This window comes from Panthera tigris, chromosome B1, assembly GCF_018350195.1.
Source record: "Panthera tigris isolate Pti1 chromosome B1, P.tigris_Pti1_mat1.1, whole genome shotgun sequence".
In the NCBI taxonomy this organism is placed as follows: Eukaryota; Metazoa; Chordata; class Mammalia; order Carnivora; family Felidae; genus Panthera; species Panthera tigris.
The window spans coordinates 81721640-81744719 of record NC_056663.1 but is presented as its reverse complement, the minus strand read 5'-3'; the positions used below and the strand labels follow the sequence as shown (position 1 = coordinate 81744719).

The 23080-nt window shown below is 38.8% G+C and overlaps 1 long non-coding RNA gene across 3 annotated transcripts in view; it reads right to left on the bottom strand.

The window, feature by feature from the left end:
• The window catches only part of LOC122237948, a 149361-nt gene that overhangs the window by 91238 nt on the left and 35043 nt on the right, over positions 1 to 23080 (bottom strand). For 2 of the 3 annotated variants that reach the window (XR_006216753.1, XR_006216754.1), the window contains exon 3: positions 3515 to 3620. This is a non-coding gene — a long non-coding RNA (uncharacterized LOC122237948). Of the gene's footprint in view, positions 1 to 3503; positions 3621 to 23080 lie in introns of all 3 variants that reach the window. The other variant, XR_006216755.1, reaches the window with a different exon arrangement.

Genomic DNA, 23080 nt, shown 5'->3' with positions numbered 1-23080 from the left:
CTATCGAATCCTGTAGCTTCATTCATTTTAACTTTGAATAGCATTTTATTATATGAATAATCAATTTATCCATTTTCCTTTTCTTAAACTGTTTATTTATTTTCGAGAGAGAGAGAGACAGCATGAGCAGGGGAGAGGCAGAGAGAGAGAGAGGGAGTCATAGAATCTGAAGCAGGTTTCAGGCTCTGAGCTGTCAGGACAGAGCCCGATGCGGGGCTAGAACTCACCAACCTCGAGATTATGACCTGAGCCGTAGTCGGTCGCCCAACTGACTGAACAACCCACGAACCTGTATCCATTCTCCTTTTGACAAACAGAGTTGTCTGGTTTTTTTTCCTCCACCTTTTTTTTTTTTTTTGGATGAGAACATTGTAAGTATTCAATAAGTGTTAGCTATTATTACATGTCTTGTTTTTCCTTCAGTACACCAGTGAGCAATATCTACCCAATGTTCCTTTTTGTGTCTCCTTCTGTAAATCAGTATCTAAATACCTAGAAGCTACATTTATCAGCCTTCCTTATAGCAAGAGATCCACATATGATTTAGGTTTGGCTAATCAAAGGCAGTCATGAATGGTTTTCAGCATGGAAGTGAGATAGACACTAAATGCCTGTCATTTATGCTGCTGCTGTTCACTCGCATGGTCATAGAGGAATTGGATTTTTATAGACAGAGATGGCAGGGGTCCTAGTGTATAGTCATTTTGTGAGGTTTCAGAGACAGGGCACAGTGCATCCATTCTGTCAGTGTGAATCATTACAGACCTGCTGTGGGTCTGGAACTGGCAGCAAGGGATTCCTGATGACACGATAGTTTCCTGTTTGTGGCAGTTTCCTGCTCAAGGTAGTGGGTGGTTTGGTTCTATGGCTGGCAGCTTCCTGATCAGAAAAGAGCTGGCCTCAGTAATCTGCTCTGTAGTGAGACTTTGGACGTCATACCCGAAAGCTCAACCAAGAGTCTGTTCATCTTACTAATAATTCCATCCACTACCCTATCATTAGAGATGGATTTACCGTGAAGCTTAAGCTTCAGAGATCCTCACTGCACAGGGGCCCTTGGCTGGCTGGTAGGTGTTTTTATAAAAATTGCAAAAGTAAGATACTTCAACTACTCTAAATTAAGGCTATTATCTCTTCCCTCTCAAACTTCCCCTCAGTTACATTTGTTTCTAGAGCTGATGGAATGGCCTTAGGCATTTTTGAGATCCAATTAAGAAGAAATTGAGGTGGGCATATATTTAGATTGGGTTAAAAGACGTACCTTTGTAACAGGAGGGGACAGATCCAGAGATCATACTGAGGTCTGGAAGTGTCCTACTGATCTTATTATCACCATAATAAGAGTGAATAGCAAAGGAGTAAGTTTAAAACCGACAGAGCCAGAAGCTAATTTGTAGCAAACTTCCAAATCCTATAGTTTATACAGGAAAGAGATTTGACAGTGGTTTTCCCAGTTGTGACAATAATTCTAAAAACTTATGGCATTATCAATAATGAGTTGTAAGGATGAAAGAAATTTTCTTTTTTAAAAAAATTTTAATGTTTATTTATTTTTGAGAGAGAGAGTCGGAGTGTGAGTGGGGGAGGGGCAGAGAGAGAGGGTGACACAGAATCTGAAACAGGCTCTAGGCTTTAAGCTGTCAGCACAGAGCCCAACACAGGGCTCAAACCCACGAACCGTGAGATCATGACCTGAGCTGAAGTCGGACACTTAACTGACTGAGCCACCCAGGCACCCCAATAAAAGACATTTTCTAAACTATCGATAATAAAACAAAATTACAGTTACAACAAAGGAAGGACTAAGTTATCTTCTTATTCTCTATATAAAAGTGACACTACAAAATTATTATTAAATAAAGAGGCAATCAAAGCATGTATAAGGCAAAAAAATGTAGAAAAAATACATTAAGTATTTGATTGATAAAAATATTATACTACTTTACTGGATTTTGTGATCTTTGTGGTAAATGTCAGCTTTTACAATTTTACAATTCATAATTTGTTGCAATTTCTTTTCTCATTATGAATAAATTTTGAATTTCATACCAAATCTTGTATTTGTGATGCTGTATTTTTTTTTCCTAAAAAAGCTGCCAAGTTTTGTATGAAACTCATGTCTCCCAAACAACTAGATTCTTCTCTGTCAGTAATAAATCAGTTGCTTAAATTACTTACAGTGGATCCTGTCCTCTGCAATAGAATTCTGAAAGATTAGGTAATTAGTATCAGGTATGGCAGCACGCAACAGAATTTCTAAGAAATGGACTGCTGGAGTTGGTTATCTCACCTGCATGGCTTTGAAAGCTATGATAATCCCCTTGGCAATAGATGATAAATTAGGCTTGCCAAGAATGAAATACCTATTAAAGGGAAGGCTTGGCAGGACCAGTGGCTGCTGCACAGCCCCTTAGGTGAGAATGAGAAATAAACAAAATGTGGGGTGGGTTGACTAATTCTAACTGCATTCAAGAGTTAAGGAGGAAGCAGAGGAGGAGAAGGACAAGCTCCATATTTTAAATTCTTAACTCAGTGCACCAAGGATCAGAGAACTCTTACAAGGGCCCTAAAAAAATGGTTCTCCAACTGTGACATGGATAAGCATCCCTGAAAGGCTTGTTGAAGTACAGACTGCTGGATCCAAACCTTTAGAGTTTCTGATTCAGTTGATTTAAGGCAGAGCCCGAGGATGCCCGTTTTTGACAAGTTTTAAAGTGATGATAATACTTTTGGTCCAGGAACCAGTCCGAGAACAACTGCCTTAAATGAACGCCTTACCTCTTGTACCTGCAGGACAGATGTAACTAAAAATCAGATGAGACGGGTTGCTAAAATACAACTTAGGTTAAATTCAGCCTCATTTGGTCTCTTATATAAAAACACATTAATTAGGAAACAGTGGTACACGGTGAATTGGAATGGAACATTTGAATGGATTTAGATGTCTGAGTATCTGAACATACAAGCCCCACTGAACTTTCCAGTCTAGCAAGTTACCCCCCCACCTCTGTCAGATAAATCTGCCATGCTTAAAGACCAAATGTGACTGCATCTACCATAATTACCTTGCAAGAAATGCTAATTCTTCTTATGGTCCACCCTTCTAGTCCTTATTCACTCCAGTCAAAGAGTCACATCCTATGTATGTACAAAGTATGACTAAGGAAGAGAAACCTTAGATAACAAAATAGTGTGGAGATTTTGTTAAATTGTATTAATAAAAGTCTAGAGAATTGTGGGAATGAATTCTGAGAATGATCATTCAAGCTAAATTTATCAACAGGGATGTATTTACTAGAGAATCTGGATTCAGTATTCCAGTTCACAGTTGGGAGTAACCTAAAGTGTTTGCTCAATTATTTAACTGAACCTGAACTCAATGGTAGCCTTAACTAAAGTATTGGTAGCCTAACTAAAGTTAGGCACTAAGAATTCCTTGATACAAGGCAGAGACTTTGGAGAAAGGAAAGTTGGGGAAAATTTAACATGAATGACTAACTTACCCACACATTACCTGTGAGACTTCAAAGGATTCAGAGGACCCTCTCTTTACCAAAACATTGAAGATCACTGTAGTGTCATTCTTTTGCAGACGAGAGATCAAGGTAGTAGATGTTTCCCTAGAAATAGAATCGTGAGTTAAATAAGGATAAGGCCATCTCAGAGTAGCAGAAACCATGTGGCAGTAAGTAATGATCTGAGATTAAAGAATAGATCTATTCAATAGAAAGCAGGGCTCCAGTGACAGTCAGAATGGTTTTATCTATTCTATGTATCTCCCACGAAAACAAAAACCAAAACAAAAAAACTTTTTTGGCTGATAAATGGAGGCTTCACCTAAGTGAAAATTATAGAAAATCAATGTTTCTAACCCAGTTCCCAGATCTAAGCACAAGAACCCCATGACTGAAGAAACCAGGAATACCTAAGGAAGAAATCCAAGACGGTGCCCCAAGTCCATCCTATAAATATTGAACCTAGCCTTTCTGTTGACATTTACTGGTATAATTGTACCCTGGAAAAAGGGAACTACTCATTTCTTAAGGAATTATTGCATGCTGGCTCTGCATAAATGCTATTTTCTGGGGCCCTATACTGCCACTGTGGTTAACTATTAAGAAGGGGACTTATTAGCATCAAGTGATAAATGGAATTTTGATTCAAGTCCATCTCACAATGGACCCAGCATGTTCTTGAAGACATCCTATAGTTATTTTCCTATTCCTGTAGGCAGACTTAAAAAAAATGACAATACTGGGTGCCTGGCTGGCTCGTCAGAAGAGCATATGACTCTTGATCTTAGAGTTGTGAGTTCAAGCCCCACTTTGGGTGTAGAGATTACTTAAATAAATAAAACTTAAAAAGAAAAAGAAAAAGAATAAAATGACAACTAGAAGAACTCTCACAATAGCTTCCTGACCTGTGTGATGTATTATATATGTAGGAAAGTCAAGCAAAGCTTCTGGAATTACTGCTCCTTTCCACAATAGGAAACAAAAGGTAATACCAAATCTCTAGGAGGAATCACAGAAATTAATGCTACCATCAAAGATTTGAAAGATATAAGAATGGTGATTCTTATCACATCCCCCTTTAACTCTCTTATTTAGGTTGTGCAAAAGACATTCTTAAAAAAATAATAGTGGATTATCCCAAACTGGCTTAGTCTGCTTGAGCTGCTATATCAAAATACTATAGACTGGATGGCTTAACAATAGACATTTATTTCTCACAGTTCTGGAGGTTGGGAATTCCAAGATCAAGGTGACCATGGATTCAGGGTCTCGTGAGAGCCCTCTTCCTGGTTTATCGAGGGCTGCCTAGTTGCTGGATCCTCACATTAGGGACCTCTAGTCTCCTCCTCTTCTTACAAGGGCACTGATCCCATTATGAGGCTCTACCTTCATGACCTCATCTAAACCTAACTAACTCCCCAAAGACCCACTTCTTAATACCATCACATTGGGGGTTAGTGTTTCAACACATAAATATTGGGGGGTTACATTCAGTTCATAAGGCAAGCTTAATTTAGAAATGACTCTGATAAACACCTGATTAGCAGCTATAGATCTAGCAACTCTTTATCCCTATCCCAGTAAACAGAAAACAACAGAAGCCCTTCAATTGCACATGGCAGGGATAGGTATGTACCATTACCATCTTGCCTCAAGGCTAATTAACTCTCCAGGTCTAGTCACAGAATCCTTTATCATCTTACTTTCCCCAGGAGGTCATCCTGGTGATTACATGGATGACATCAGACTGATAAGACCTGATGAACAAGGGATGACAGTTACCCTGAATATCTTCGTAAGACAGATGTATGCTAGAAGATAAGATGTACATAGAAGATAAACCTCATAAAAATTCAAAGTTCTGACAACTTAGTTCATATGTCACTGGATGTCAAGATAGAATTGTAACTGAAATAAAGAAGGAATGAATAATTCCCAGAATTACATGCAAAGATTGATGGGACTTTAGTTTTCCCCCATTAGGGGAAGATGAGTGAGTTTTATTTGTATGAGTGATAGAAAAAATGAGTTAAGCTTTTGTTTTCTGTTGTTTGGAAATCTAAGTCAAGGAAGAAGGGCATTTTTGTATGTTGAATAACCACAGAGGTGCAATGTAGTATATTGCAGATTGAGATTCACACATGCAGACACTAGACAGATAAAAACAATTCCCCTTCTCCTCTACAACTAGGTTCGGGAAGTGATTTCTATTCTGCCAATCAGATGAACTCTAGATTTGGGAGGGAGAAGTGAGGCACAGCCCGCATTTCTGCTGTGTCTGTCCTCTCTACTGGCAAGTGTGATCACGGACTATGTGTTGGCCGAGTCCCAGTGGCTAGTCATGAGCTTTGCAGGTGTCAAGAGCCAGAGCAAGTTATCTGTTTTGGTGATGTGGATCATCACAGGCATGGCATTGATCTGAACCCAGTAGTAACAGCAGCAGCTTTCTGATTATGACAGTTACCTCCTGTGACAACTTACTGACCCTGATAGCAGCAATCTGGTTTTGGAACCAGCAGCTTCCTGATCATAGAGGAGCAGCAGCTCCTTTGTTGACCAGGTTGTGATCTTGGGGAGTCATTCCTGAAACCACAACCTAGAGTTTTCAGCCATTTCAATAATTATAAAGCCATTAATCTACTTCTAATAAATGCCATCTTACTTAATTAGCTAGAACAGACTCTGTACCTCGAAGATAAACCCAGACTGATACAGAGCATATATGTGAAAGTTACCCAGGAGTGTAATTGTTGGGTCATGATATACATACATTTTTAGATTTACTAAACATTGCCTAAATAGTCTACAAATTTCTGTGCCAATTTACATTCCCATAAAAAATTCCACCAAAATTTGGGATTGTGACATTTTTAATTTTTGCTATATGGATGGGTACAAAAAAGGGATCTTAGTTCAATCTGCAATTTCCCAATTAAAGATTTTTCATACATTGATTGGTAATTCAGTTTTCTCTTTTAATGAATTGTCTGGTAGGTAATATGGTTTGTTCATTTTTCTGTTAACTTGCTTATCTGTATTGATTTATGAATTCTTCATATATGATGTGCACTGTATCATTGCAATTGCAACTATCTTCTAGCTAGTGGCATGTCCTTTCATTTTACTAATGTTATTTTTGCCATACAAAAAATTTTCACATTAATGTATTAAATACATCGAGTTTTCCTTTCATTATCCATGCTTTCTCTGCCTTATATGACATAAAGATATTTTCTTATGTCTTCTTTTAGGTTTTGAACTTTTTCATTTTTACATCTGTAATAAAACTGGAATTTATCTTTTTAGCTATGAGACAGAAGTCTGATTTTATGTTTTACATATGGATAACAAATTATTTCAGAACTGTTAAGTGGTTCATCCTTACCCCACTAATTGTAATGCTACCTCTGTCCTATCCCAAGGTTCTACATATGCACGTGTCTTTTTCTGGGTCCTTTAGTTAGTTTCATTGCTTATTTTTCTAAACTTGCAGCAGTACCACATTGACTTAATTTTTATAAGCCTTGACATCTAGTAGGGTAAGCCTCACAGCATTGTTAAAAATTGTTTTAGCTATTCTGGGAAGGCAAGAAGCTATAGTATAGTTATGGACTACAAGAAATAAAGTCAGCCAATACAGGAAGATTAGGGTATATCATGTGGCTCACATTTTTAAACAGATAAAATACTGCATTCCGGACTCTATTAACATGCTTTTCCTGAACTGAATTTATTATTTTAAGTTTTTGACCTTCAACTGCAATAACCTTCTGTTCACACTGGTTAACAAAGCAATAATTACACATAATTCATCAAGTAGATCAGTGGATCCTAGAACCCATTTTTTAAACTTGTGTTTTAATGACCATAATATTCAGCCACAGATAAGAAACTGTATTACAAAATGATATTTTCAATCTGTTTATCTCTGGGTCTACTAATTTCCTTCAGTACTGAAAAGAAGTGTACATGTATGTATTTGTGTATATCCAGTTCATCTTTCAATTTGCCTTTCCCCCAGGTAACCTATTTTGAGAGTGTTTTTCACATAAGTTTAAGAGTGATCCCCCTTTATACGAAGCACTCCATAAAACTGACTCATTTATTTCTCACAGCATGCATATGAAGCAGTGTATAATAAGAAATATATTCTAGGGAAGGAAAATGGTGGTGGAGTAGGAGGACCCTAGGCTTGCCTCGTCCCATGAACACAACTAGATAATTATCAAATCATCCTAAATACCCCAGAAATCAGTCTGAAGACTGGCAGAACAAACCCCCCAACTAAAAGTAGAGAAGAAGCCATATCGAAGAAAGTAGGAAGTGTGGAGATGAGGCTTGGGAGATAAATGGATCATAGCCACTGCAGTGGGGAGGGAGCCATGGTCACAGCCAAGGATGAGAGACAGACTGACATACAGGGTAGTGCACAAGTGAAATGAATCCCCACAGCAATTGTCCTGGAAAGCGAAAAGGCCTGAGTTTCTTGAGTTCTTGCAAGCAGCAGGCCTTAAAGCCTGGAGTTTTGAGGGTCAGCATGCTTGGCTCTGGGAGGACTCAGAGAGCACTGTGGTTACTCTTGGAGAAAATGCAGGGCAAACACCCAGCAGACATACAGCATGGAAACAGTGATCTGAGGAGTGCTGGGGCACACAGTGGGGAGGCTATTTGCTCTTCTTGGAGTGTGTCCCAGAGAGACAATGTTCACAGAGAGACTCTTATAGGAACAAAGGAACTGGCCAGTGCCATTTCCATCCCCTACCCATCAGCATAAACACAGAGCCACCTACATAAATAAGCACAGCATCAACACTTGCTACCTAACTTGGTTACACTGAGTGCCACCCCCAGCCTCTCCTGTGCTCTGGTAGAACTGCTGTTCCCAGTCATGCTTGCTTAGGTCTCAGTATGACAAGTCCCCTCCTTTAGAATACTGGCCCAAACTCCTGCTAACACCATGTCTCCCAACCAAGGGGTTTTGCAAGGCCTCAGTTCTGGTGGAAGTGGCAATGGGTCTCATTTCATGGGCAGAACAGAGCACACATAGTTAAAATGAGCCACATTCAGTATAGAGACCAAACACTGCTCACAACAGTCAAAGAGAGCTTCTGCAGACTACTGGCCCGAAGGATAAAGTGGTCAGGATGCAACAGCAGAGTGCACGTGGCACACATTGAAAACATTCCCAGAAGCACAAGACCCTGAGGAACAGGGAACACTACACTTCAGGGCACTACAGAATCTCTCCTTCATAAAGCCATTACCCTCAAGAACAGGAGATGTAGCTGACTTTCCTAACACAGAGAAAAAGGACAGAGACTTAAACAAAATGAGAAGACAGAAAAATTTGTCCTAAATGAAAGAATAGGACAAGGCCATGGCCAGAGATCTAAGTCAAGCAGATAAAAGTAAAATGCCTGATGGAGAATTTAAAGCAATGATCATAAGGATACTCACTGGATTTGAAAAAAGAGTGGAGGACATCAGTGAGACCGTTAACACAGAAACAAGAAATAATATAGCAGAGATAAAGGGCTTAATAAATGAAATGAGAAACATGCTTGATGGAATGAACAGCAGGATGGAAGAAGCAGAGGAACAAATCAATGAGATAGAAAACAGAGTAATGGAAAGTAATCAAGCTGAACAAAAGAGAGAAAAAAGAATTATTCAAAATAAGTCTAAACTTAGGGAACTCAGTGATTCCATCAAACGTAACAACATTCATATTATAGGAGTCCCAGAAGAAGAAGAGAGAAAAAAGGGGGCGGAGAATTTACTTGAGGAAATATAGCTGAAAACTTCCTTAATCTGGTGAAGGAAACAGATATCCAAATCCAGAAGGCACAGAGAATCCCCAAGAAAACCAACAAAAGCAGATCCACACCAAGACATATTGTACATATGTCACTAAAATGGCAAAATATAGTGATAAAAAAATATTAAAAGCAGCAAGACAAAAGAGGAAATATACAAAGGAAACCCCATAAGGCTATCAGCAGATTTTTCAGTGGAAACTTTCCGAGACAGAGTGAGTGGCAGGATTTACTCAAAATGCTGAATGGGAAAAAACTGCAGCCAAGAATATTCTATCCAGCAAGGCTATTATTCATAATAGGAGAGATAAGAAGATTGCCAGACAAAAAAAAACTAAAGGAGCTCATGACCACTGAATCAGCCCTGCAAGAAATATTAAGAGGGACTCTTTGAGTGGAAAGGAAAGGTCAAAAACAACAGTATGAAGGTAGGAAGCACAAAAGCAGTAAAAATTAATATTTCTGTAAAAAAATCAGTCAAGGATTTCCTAAGATAAAAATATGTAAAATATGATACCATATACCTAAAATGTGGAGGAAGAGAGGAGTAAAGAATGGGTTCAAACTTAAACAACTATCAACTTAATGTAGATTGCTATATGCAGAAATGTTATATACTACTGTAATGGTAACGACAAAACAAAAACCACTAAAAAATATGCAAAGAATAAAAAGAAAGAAGTTGGGGCACCTGGGTGGCTTAATTGGTTCAGTGTCTGACTGTTGATTTCAGCTCAAGTCATGATCTCATGGTCATGAGATAGAGCCCTATATCAGGCTCTGTGCTGAATGTGGAGCCTGCTTGGGATTCTCTCTCTCCCTCTTCCTTTTCCCTGCCCCTGCTCACCACTTTCTCTCTCAAATAAATAAATAAATTTTTAAAAATAAAAAGAAGTCAAAATATATCACTAAAGAAAACCAGCAAATCGTGAAAGAAAGACAAGAAATGATTAGAGAAAATCTTCAGAAACAACCACAAAACAAGTACTAACATGGTAATAAATACATATCTATTAATAATTACTTTGAAAGTAAATGGACTACACACTCTGATCAAAAGACACAAGGTGACAGAATGGATAAAAAATAAGACCCATCTATATACTGCCTACAAGAAGACCCATTAAAACATTTTTTTAACGTTTATTTATTTTTGAAAGAGAGAGAGAGAGAGAGTGGGAGGAGGGGCAGAGAGAGAGGGAGACACAGAATCCAAAGCAGGCTCCAGGCTCTGAGCTGTCAGCACAGAGCCTAATGTGGGACTTGAACTCACAAAGCGCAAGATCATGACCTGAGCTGAAGTAAGATTCTTAACTGACTGAGCCACCCAGACACCCCAGAGACCCATTTTAGACCTAAAGACACCTGCAGATGGAAAGTAAGAGGATGGAGAAACATTTATTATGCAAATGGATGTCAAAAGAAAGCTAGAGTGGCAATACCTACATTGGACAAAATATACTTTAAATGTAAAATGTAACAAGATACAAAGAAGGACACAATATAATAATAGAGGTGACAATCCAACAAGAAGATATAATTGTAAACATTAACACATCCAACATGAAGGCACTCAAATACATAAAACAGTTCATAATAAACATAAAGGAACTAATTAATAATAATACAATGATAGTAGGAGACTATAATGCCTCACTTACACCAATGGACAAATCATCTAAACAGAAAATCAAGAAGGAAACAATGGCGTTGAATGACACTCTGGACTAGATGGATTTAACAGATATAGTCAGAACATTCCACCCTAAAACAGCAGAACACACATTCTTTTCAAGTGTATTGGCACATATGGAACATTCTCCAGAATAGATCACATATTAGGCCACAAAATAAGCCTCGACAAATTCAAAAAGATCGAAGTCATTCCATGCATCTTTTTTGACCACAGTGCTATATGAAACTAGAAGTCAACCACAAGAAAAAATCTAGAAGGACCACAAATACATGGAAGTTAAATAACATTCTACTAAACAATGAATGTGTCAACCAGGAAATAAAAGAGGACATTAAAAAGTACATAGAAACAGATGAAAATGAAAATAAAAATACAATGATTCAAAACCTTTGGGATGCAGCAAAAGCAGTTCTATGAGGTAAGTCTGTAGCAATACAGGCTTACCTCATGAAGCAAGAAAAATCTCATATAAACAACCTAAGCTTACACTTAAAGGAGCTACAAAAAGAACAATAACAACAACAATAACAAAAACCCTAAAACCAGCAGAAAGAAGGAAATAATAAAGATTCGAGCAGAAATAAATGATATAGAAACTAAAAAAATAAATAGAACAAATCAATGAAACCAGGGGCTGGTTCTTTGAAAAAAAATCCATAAAATTGATAAACCTCTAGCCAGATTTAACAAGAAAAAAATAGAAAGGACCCAAATAACCCAAATCAACAAAGAGGAGAAATAACAACCAACACCACAGGAATACAAACAATTATAAAAGAATATTATGAGGGGCGCCTGGGTGGCTCAGTTGGTTAAGTGTCTGACTTCGGCTAAGGTCATGACCTCACGGTTCAAGGCTTTGAGCCCTACAACAGGCTTTGTGCTGACAGCTCTGATCCTGGAGCCTGTTTTAGATTCTGTGTCTCCCCCTCTCCCCACACTCCCCCTCCCTACTCGCACTCTGTCTCAATCTCTCTCTCTCTCAAAAATAAGTAAACATTAAAAAATATAAAGAAAAAAGAATATTATGAAAAACCATATGCCAACAAATTGGATAACCTGGAAGAAATGGATTAATTCCTAGAAACATACAAACATTCAAAACTGAAACAGAAAGAAACAGAAAATTTGAGCAGACTGATAACCAGCAAATAAATTGAATTGGTAATCAAAAAACTCCTAACAAACAAAATTCCAGGACCAGATGGTTTCACAGGCAAATTCTACCAAACATTTAAGAAGAGTTAATACCTATTCTTCTTAAACTATTCCAGAAAATATAAAAACAAGGAAAACTTCCAAATTTATTCCATGAGGTCAGCATTACCCTGATACAAAACCAGATAAAGACACAATAAAATAAGAGAACTACAGGCCAATATTTCTGATGAACATAGATGCAAAAATATTCAACAAAATACTAGCAAACTGAATCCAACAATACATTTTTTTTAAATTTTTTTTTAACGTTTATTTATTTTTGAGACAGAGAGAGACAGAGCATGAACGAGGGAGGGGCAGAGAGAGAGGGAGACACAGAATCGGAAGCAGGCTCCAGGCTCTGAGCCATCAGCCCAGAGCCTGACACGGGGCTCGAACTCACGGACCGCGAGATCATGACCTGGCTGAAGTCGGACGCTTAACCGACTGAGCCACCCAGGCGCCCCCCAACAATACATTTTAAAAAATCAATCACCACAATCAAGTGGGATCTATTCCTGAGTTGCAAGGAATAAATGGCCCAATAGTTACAAATCAATCAACATGATACATCATATCAAAAGGATAAGAATCATATGATCATTTCAATAGACAAAGAAAAAGTATTTGACAAAGTACAATATTCATTCATGATAAAAACCTTCAACAAGGTAGATTTAGAGGGAACATACCTCAGCATAATAACAGTCATATATGAAAAACCTGTAGCTAACATCATTCTTAATGGGGAAAAACTGAGAGCCATTCTCCTAAGGTCAGGAATAAGACACGGATGTCCACTCTCACCACTTATTCAACATAGTACTGGAAATCCTAGCCACAGTAAACAGACAACAAAAAGAAATAAAAGGCATCTAAACTGGCAAGGAAGAAAGCAAACTTTCAGTATTTGCAGATAACACGATACTCTATATAGAAAGACTCTACCAAAAACAACAACAACAAAAAAAACCTACTAGCACTAATCAACAAATTTAGTAAAGTCACAGGATACAAAATCAATATACAGAAATCTGTTGCATTTCTATACACCAGTAATGAAGCATCAGAAAGAGAAATTAAGAAAACCATCCCATTTACAATTGTACCAAAAATAATAAGATACCTGGAATAAACCTAACCAAAGAGGTAAAAAATCTATACTCTGAAAACTATAAAACACTGATGAAAGAAATTGAAGATGACACAAAGAAATGGAAAGATATTCCATGCTCACAGACTGGAAGAAAAAATATTGTGGGGCACCTGGGTGGCTGAGTCAGTTAAGCAAACATCCGACTTCAGCTCAGGTCATGATCTTGCAGTCTGTGAGTTCATGAGCCTGGAACCTGCTTCAGATTCTGTGTCTCCCTCTCTCTCTACCCCTCCCCTGCTCATGCCTCTGTCTCTTTCTCTTTCTCTCAAAAGTAAATAAACATTAAAAACAATTTCTTAAAGAAAAAATATTGTTATAATGTCTATACCACCCAAAGCAATCTACATTTAATGTAATCCCTTTCAAAATACCAACAGCATTTTTCACAGAACTAGAACAAAGAATCCTAAAAACTGTGTGGAACCACAAAAGATCCTGAATAGCCAAGGTGAACTTGAAAAAGAGAAAACTGGAGTCATTATAATTTTGTACTTCAAGTTACATTATAAAGCTGTAGTAATCAAAATAGTATGGTCCTGGCACAAAAATAGACACATAGGTCAATAGAACAGAATAGACAATCCAGACACAAACCCAAAATTATATATGGTCAATTGACAAGGCAGGAAAGAATATCCAAATGAAAAGACAGTCTCTTCAACAAATGGTGCTGGGAAAACTGGACAGCAACATACTGCACCACTTTCTTACACCATACACAAAAATAAATTCAAAATAGATTAAAGACCTAAATGTAAGACCAGAAACCATAAAATTTACAATTTTACAAAGAGAGCACAGACAGTGATTTCTCTGACATGGACCATAGCGACTTTTTTCTATATAGGTCCCCTGAGTAAAAGGAAATAAAAGCAAGAATAAACTATTGGGACTACATCAAAACAAAAGTTTTGCACAGTGAAGGAAACAATCAACAAAACTAAAAGGAAACCTTACTGAATGGAAGAGGATATTGGCAAATGACATATCTGATAAAGGGTTAGTATACAAAATACATAAAGAACTGATACAACTCAGCACCCAAAAAACAAAAACCCGATTAAAAATGGATCAAAGACATGAACAGACATTCTCCAAATACATACATATGGCCAATAGACATATGAGAAGTTGCTTATCATCATTTATCATCAGGGGTATGAAAATCAAAACTACAATAAGGGGCACCTGGGTGGCTCAGTCTGTTAAGTGCCCGACTTCAGCTCAGGTCATGATCTTGTGGTTCATGAGTTTGAGCCCCACATCAGGCTCTCTGCTGTCAGAACAGAGCCCACTTCTGATCCAGGGTCTCCCTCTCTCTGACCGGTCCCCACGATCTCTCTCTCTCTCTCAAAAATAAATAAACACTAAAAAAAAAAAAAAACTACAATGAGATATCATCTCACATTGGTTAGAATGCCTAAAACCAAACCACAATAAACAACAGGTATTGGTGATGATGTAGAGAAAAAGGAGCCCTCTTGCACTGTTGGTGGGATGCAAACTGGTACAGCCACTCTGGAAATGGTATAGAGATTCCTCAAAAGTTAAAAATTGGGAGCGCCTAGGTGGTTCAGTTGGTTGAGCATCCAACTTCAGCTCAGGTTATGATCTCACAGTTTGTGAGTTCGAGCCCCACGTCAGGTTCTCTGTGGTCAGCACAGAGCCCACTTCAGATTCTCTGTCTCCTCTGTCCCTCTCTCTCTCTACCTCTCTCCTGCTTTCTCTCCCACTCTCTCTCTCAAAAATAAACTTAAAAAAAAACTTAAAAAAAAAAAGTTAAAAATTGAACCACCCTATATAATCCAGCAATTGCACTGCTAGGTATTTACCCAAAGAATACAAAAATACTAATTTAAAGGGATACATGCCCCCTAACAGTATTATTTACAATAGCCAAGATATGGAAGCAGCCAAATTATCCATTAACTAATGAATGCATAAAGAAGATATGATATATATAAGATTGAAGATATGAAGATAAAACACACACACACACACACACACACACACACACACACACACACACACACTGGAATATTATTCAGCCATAAAAAAGAACGAAATCTTGCCATTTGCAATGACATGAATAGAGGTAGAGAGTATAATGCTACGTGAAATAAGTCAGATAAAGGCAAATACCATATGATTTCACTCACATGTGGAATTTAATAAACAACAACAACAACAAAAAATAAGCAAAGGGGAAAGAGAGAGAAAAACCAAGAAATAGGCTCTTAACAATAGAGAACAAACTGATGATGGTTACCAGAGGGGAGGTGAGTGGGGGGATGGGTGAAATAGGTGAGAGGGATTAAGGAGTACATTTGTGATAAGCATGGAGAGGTTAAAATAAAAACTTGGGGTGCCTGGCTGGCTCAGTCAGAAGAGCATGCAACTCTTGATCTCAGGGTCATGAGTTCAAGCCCCACGTTGGGTGTAGAGATTACTTAAATAAATAATAAAAAAACCTGTTTAAAATTAAAACTTTAAAAAAAAAAAGAAATATAGATACAGTCTTCTTCTCCAGTTCCTGTTACAGAACTGCTAAAATTTTTGTAATTTCCTGAGTACTACAGGTAATAAGAGCATCCTTTGTTATATTTGGTTTTTGTATATAATTTGTTAAAACCCTTGCAATTTCCTAAGAGATTGAAGTGTTTTTTGTTATCCATAAGTAATTTTAATCACATTTGACTTATACTAATGAATTAGGGTGGAGTCCCAAATAGCCTCATGATAGGGCTGGTCACCAGAAAGACCAAGTGCTTAGAGGGTTGGAAATTTCAGCTCCAGCCACTGACCTTCAGAAAGAGGGTTAGGCTAGGGACTTGAATAATAAAGTTCTACAAAAACTTTTGAAAGATGAGATTCGCTGAGCTTCCAGGTTGGTGAATGCCTCCATGTGCTGGGAGAATAACACACCCAAGTCCAGAGGGACAGAAGTTCCTATGTTTCCTAGGGTTTTGTATGTCATCCTAGTAAAATATCAAACCTGAGAAGGGTGTTTTGGGAACCTTTGTTTGTAGCCAAATCTGACAGAAGTTGTGGGTAACCTGGGGACTCATCATGTTTTATTGGTATCTGAAGTGGGGCAGTTTTGTGGGACTGAGCCCTCAATGTGTGACATTTGGTCTAACTCCAAGCAGTTAGTGTCATAATCGAGTTAAATTGTAGGATAACCAGTTCATGTCTAACAGAGAAGTGAATTGTACCATTGTGGGGAAAAAAATATTCACACATCTGGTATCAGAAGTGTTCTGCGTGAGACTGTAGAGAAACAATTTTTTCCCAGAAGTAAATCCTATTGTACCATGCCCATTACACAGAACAGGAAAACAAGACACAGAGCAATTAAGTAAAAGTAAACAGGCCAGGCCCTCCCAATTAATAAATATTATTACTGAGGCTTGAACCTAGGCTTCATCACTCTCCCTTGTAACCTCTTCAACTCCACTCCCTCTCATTAAACCAGTAAGAAATTATATTATTAACACAGCTTTATAGCTACAACCAAAGACCCGTACTTCCAAAGGAGAAGGACAAGGGGCTCTGAGAATAGGTAACAGGAGAACACAACCTAATCTGGAGGGAGTGGGCAGGTAGTTAGGAAAGGTTGCAATGAAGAAGAAATATGTAAAATGAAATCTGAAAGATAGGCAGGATTTAGTCTTGTGAAAGGTGTTTTTCCTTTTCTGACAAGGGGATGGGGGAGAATGCAAGAGTACAGGGGTGCCTTTGAAGAAGCCAGTGCAGCTGGAATTCAGACAGAGGCAGAGTGTAGTGTGACCTCAAACTGGAGCCATGGCCTGGTGGCCCAGGTCAGATAAGTGCCTCGGCAAGAAGTGTGGACTTGATCCTTCACCTCCAAAGCATTTTGAGCCAGAAGTAGCATGAACAATTTATGGTTTTAAAAACAATGTGTTGAATACATTAAAGAAGGCACTATGCTAGAATTTCATTAATAAAAGGAAAAATTTATGGAAATATTTCCACAAATAATTACCTTTATTACAATTTTTCTGAAATGCTATAAATTCATCATCAAAACTTAAATTTAGCATGGAACCAAAATAACAGACACCAAAGAGCACAGACTTTGGAGAATTCATATCATACTTACATTGCAACTGTTCGAACTACTCACTGCGTGATTCAAAGCAAGTTATGTCATTGTTATGTGTCTCAACTTCCTCATCAGTGAAATGGGAATTAGATTTACTTATGGACTTTTATTACCACTGATGGGGTTTTGTAGTGACGGGCATCCAGAGCCGATGGCCAAGAAAGAATTCTTGAGACGTCTTTGGTGCAAAAGGGTGATTTTTATTAAAACAAGGGAACAGGACTCATGGGCAGGAAGAGCTGCCCTGGGGTTGTAAAGAGTGATTGGTTATATACTGTGGAGCTGGGGGAGATAAAGTCAAGAGGAGTTTCTTAAAGGGATTTGCATATGCCAAAGAAAACTCACAGATTACTGGAGGCCTAAGGATTGTCAAACTAAGGTTGTTTTTCCCTCTAGCAAAGCATTATCATTAAGATAGTAGGGAGTTCCTAGAGATTAGGCTGTTGATAAGATTGCCTTTTTCTTGTAATTTTACTAAGATATTTGCAAACTGATGGAGACTCTATCAGTTAACCATTTATTTTCTTTCCTTTCCTTTGTTCTTGGGTAGCCAGGAGTACCTGAGGAATGTCACACATATCCCACCTGGGGGTTGGCAGTTGTGCCAGCTTGTGCTTGGCCCTCAGCTTGCCTTATACTTTGTCATCACCACCACTTATCTATCAGCAGGAGCCCTCTAAAACTTAGAAATCTGGTTGAATTCAGCCCAACTCTCCAGCCCATGATGATTAAAAGCCCTTTCTACAACTTCCTGTAACTTCCAGTGGCTCAGTGCATTAATCATCTCCATTTCTATATATCTGCACCCACCAGCTTCCTCAGCATATCAATCTGAAGGGAAGGCTGGCACCTTCAAGATGTCACCAAGTTTCTGGACCCAGATATTGCATAAATTGCACAAATGCACTTGGGATGCAGAGGGAAGGCCTCACAGGGAGGACAACTCAGGGTGCTGCAGTCTCCCATCACCTCACTCATTCCTTCTCCTGTCTCCCTAGCTTCCTAGTTCCCTTTCTGGTTCAACAACAACCCAAACACTCCTTCTCTCACTAAAAGTGACTCTGCCCATGCCTAACATCCTCACTGTCTCACCTTATGAGTCACCACAGTATTTTTCTAGCAAAGATAGCCCTCCTTTTTTTAAAAAGAGGAATTCTGATGAATAACATTGTCTTCAGATCATCACATGCAGATTTCAGAATTATTAACTATAGATGGTAATCGTGAGACAGGGAAGCTGAAGGACACCATGAAGGAATGTTTTTTCTGCTCCTTTTCCTGCTTCTCTTCTTGCTAGGACCTGCACCCCTACCCTATGCATGGCTTATGGAACAGATAATGTATGTCCTCCTTATAAAGGTCAAGGAGTTAGTGATTTCTTTGGAGTCTTTCAGCACAACAGATAACACCTGAGGAGTGACCAAGCAGGGTCGTCATGAATGTTCTCCAAGTCCAGTGACTCACCAAGACCCCTGGCTCCAGGGCATAAGTGACTTATGGATGATACTGAAACACTCATCTTTGTTCCTGGATGCCTGAGAAGACATGTGTACCAGACCACAATCTTCAATAAAAACCCCAGGCCCCAAGTAAAGACAAGACTCATCCTTCTTTCCTTTCGGAGTCTCTCAGATGCTTTGTCTGTATCTGTACTCTCTCTGTGTCTTTGATAAACCCTGTTCTCACTTCCTCTTGGATTGCATTTGATTGCTGCCCTACAAAAAGCCAACAGCCCCATTGGCTGGTCCTGTGGGACCCCCTTCTGAGTCCTCAAACCCAGCCAGCCTACATTAGCCACTATTATCAGTGTTATTATTATTTGTTGGTGCACACATACCGTTTCTTAGTATGTAGAAAAAACATGCCTTTAACCTTTAATTTAGGTATTCCTTAAAGCAGAACCATCCCCCATCAGAGTCTCTCTGATCCAAACCAGAAGGTGACAGTATTAATTAGCTTTGTTCCCTAAAAAATGAATCTCAATTGATAATAGCTTAGAAAACAAAGCTTTATCTTTTCACCAGCATTGCATGTGGACTTCAGGTCCACTACGATAGGCAGTGCAGGCTGTGGCTCTGCTCCATGAGTCTAGGGCAGAGTCAAACATTCAATGACTCTCAACCTTTCTGCTCAAACATGACATATATGATGCCTACTCACCTCTTATTAGCCAAAGAAGTCCCACTGCTAAGTTCAATGTCAGTGAGACAAAGTAGAGAGACTGAATATACAAGTGAATGACAAGCAGACCTATGCAATAAGACTTTGACCCATAACCTGGGCAGCAAACAGTCCAGGAAGCCAAACCACAACGTCTGTAGTAATTGGTCCACATGGTCAGGACTTAGTCAATGACTAACAGAAATTTTTGCCCCTGCTTCCAACTCAGGATCAACCAGAGAAAGTCAAATATGCTCCCAAACCAATCACATAATATTCCCCACTTCCAGTTCGATCTGTCTCCAGCTTCCCCATGCCAACAACATCCGATCAGCATACCTGAAGCCTTCCCCTTCTTTCACTATAAAATCCCTCTCCTACTCCCCTGCCTGCCTTTGAATCTCTGCCAAATGCTAGTGATGGAGGCTGACTGCCTTGCTATAAGGAAAATCTGAATAAATAGCCTCTGTTTATTCTCAATTGGGTGGTCTTTGCTTGTTTCCACAAAATATATCCCTCCCATGGTGGGAGGGTCAGGTGGGGAGAGTTACCACAAATCACATGGCAATATGTGAGTATGAATAATCCTCTTTGAGGGAAGGGGAGAAAAAATAGATGGGGAACAATACGTAATCTGCCAGTTTACCCTCTGGATCACGAAGAATTGCTTCTGTCCTCTCCACGTGCAAAATCCCACATAATTATGAAAGCACATCTGAAGTCCAGGATCTCCTGATTGTCTCTACTTCACATCGGGGCATATCTACTCTTTCTTCAGAGATATATGGACTAAAACACAAGTTATATGTGTAAGATATAATAGTAGCTGAGGAATAAGGTAATAGTAACAAATACTCTTCAGAAAGGGAAAGAATGAGAGCTACATAGCAGTAACTTACCAATAGCAATTCTAAAATTCTTTGGGCAAATGTTGCAAAGGCTTCTTCTGTGGAGAGGAAATGCTTTTAGATTTGGCTCTACTTTTAGTTCCTGAAAGTAATTCTTCAGTCCATTTTTCTCCATGGCTCTTGATTCTACCTTCTAAGAGACTCTACTCTTTCATTATCCTCCTTGACCACATCTTAAGAGGTCACTGAAAATATGTCTTCCTTCATGGTGGAGATTTGTTAAAGAAAAAATTATTCTGACACTTATTAAGACCGTAAGGAAGACTTCAGGACTATTGTAATAGGTGCCAAGACTATCACAATAGGGAAAGAAATTGGGATTAACTCCAAATAGAACCAACACAAGTGGGGATTTACAGTCAGTGAGAAGAATGAAGGGGTGGATGGAAAATTACTAAGAGAAGGGTGTGAAGGGTAGCTGTTGAACAAACATAACAGGATTCTTGCTGAAGGCAAGCCAGGGTGATCAGATGTCAAGGGTAAGAGATGAAGAATTATTTAATCAGATACTTAGGGTAAGCAGATATCAAGAATAGAAGGAATTCTAGAATGGGAGTGGGAGGGGAGAACTAGTCAGAAAGAAGGCTCTTAAGGGTCAGCATCTTTCTCAGCCTGCTTTCTACCTATAGACATTCAGGGACCCAAAAGTTTGCTTTTACATCTTGCAGTCAAGTTCTTTTCAAATTCAGGCCAGTGGTAGCTTTTTTGACAATCTCAATCTCTCTCTCTCTCTCTCTCTCACATACACACACACACAAATGCAAACACACACACACACACACACACACACACACACACACACAGCTGTTGGCTTTGTACCTATTGGATTTCAGTTAGATCCATGTGACAATAGCTACTATAATTTTTTAAGAGCCTCTCCCCATAAGAGGTTTGAGCATATTGATCTTTTATTGCATAGACAGGCCCTTACCTCTTTTCTCTGAGCCATCTCTTTTCTCCTGTCCAGCTAAAAGGATTTACTTCAAGGGGAGGGAGGCACCTTAAAATATTTACAGATTTTAACAAGGAAGGTGGTAGCCATGCCTCTTGATTTATTCTTCTGCCCAAGATTGAATTTTAATTGGCCTCTGTTGCTCAAAGTATTTCTAAATTCTTTTATTGGTAGATAAGAAAAACAGTAACATATTTCAATCCTGCAACTTCAACACTTCTAACACTTCTAATTCTCTCTTTCCTCTTATCCTGAGTCCTCTCATCCTCTCATTGTTTACTTAGTTCATCTCTTCATTTCTTCTTTTTTTTTTTTTTTTTAAATTTTTTTTTCAACGTTTTTTATTTATTTTTGGGACAGAGAGAGACAGAGCATGAACAGGGGAGGGGCAGAGAGAGAGGGAGACACAGAATCGGAAACAGGCTCCAGGCTCCGAGCCATCAGCCCAGAGCCTGACGCGGGGCTCGAACTCACGGACCGCGAGATCGTGACCTGGCTGAAGTCGGACGCTTAACCGACTGCGCCACCCAGGCGCCCCACTTCATTTCTTCTTTATAGTTGTCAAATGCACCTAATAACAGCCACAGCACATTAGTGACATTCAGTTTCACCACACCTTAACCTAAAGTCACAAGTATATTAAGTGTTTTATCTACCTTCAAATCATTATGGATAGCCATTATACCAAACATTCACCACTCCATGTCAAGATTGCCATTTTCCCCCCATCTTTAAAGTTTCCTTGTCACACACTCACCAGAAATCAATGTCATATCTTTTAGGATTTTGGTTATGCAGCATTTCACTCCTGGCTACCCAGTCAGCTTTGCTGTAATAATGAATGATCCCCCAAATCTCTGTGGCTTATAAAATAAAGGTTTATTTAGTACTTGTGTTACATGTAGGCTGAAGGTGGGTTGTGACTCTACTTCACGTGGCTTCTCATCCTCAGACCCAGGCTAGAGAAGCAGCCCCTATTTACAGCATGCTGCCCTCATGACACACAAAAGACCATGTTATAGCTGACCACTTAATGGCATTTATCATATACACTCAAATATGACTGGCCAAAGGAAATCACATGGTGAAACCCACTATCAATGGGTGGGACAAGGAAGAATACTCTTCAGTGGGTGAGAACTGCAGGGTAAAAATGTACAATCTTCTCACAAGGAAAGGGAAGCAAACAATTAAAGAAAAGATCGAATTGACCATATTGGTAAAGAATAGAATTATTGGAGGAATATATTTTTCTCTCTTGATCTTGACAAGCAAGAGAATTAATAAATGAGTCAAAAATCCCCACTAAAACTTTGATAAGAAGAAAAAGAAAAAACAGACTGTGCATGTGATTTCCTTTTGCTCTTGACTGATTTGTTTTTGCTCCCTCTCTAGTCACACATAAAGTGTAATATGTCATATGGAATAAAAGAAAAAACAGTCTCCATTAATTTTGCTCATTTTCCATTCCTAAGACTGCTGAGACTAGGGACACTGGGTGGCAGTGGAAGGGTAGGATTATAGATTCCACCTCTTAGGGACGTAAGTCTA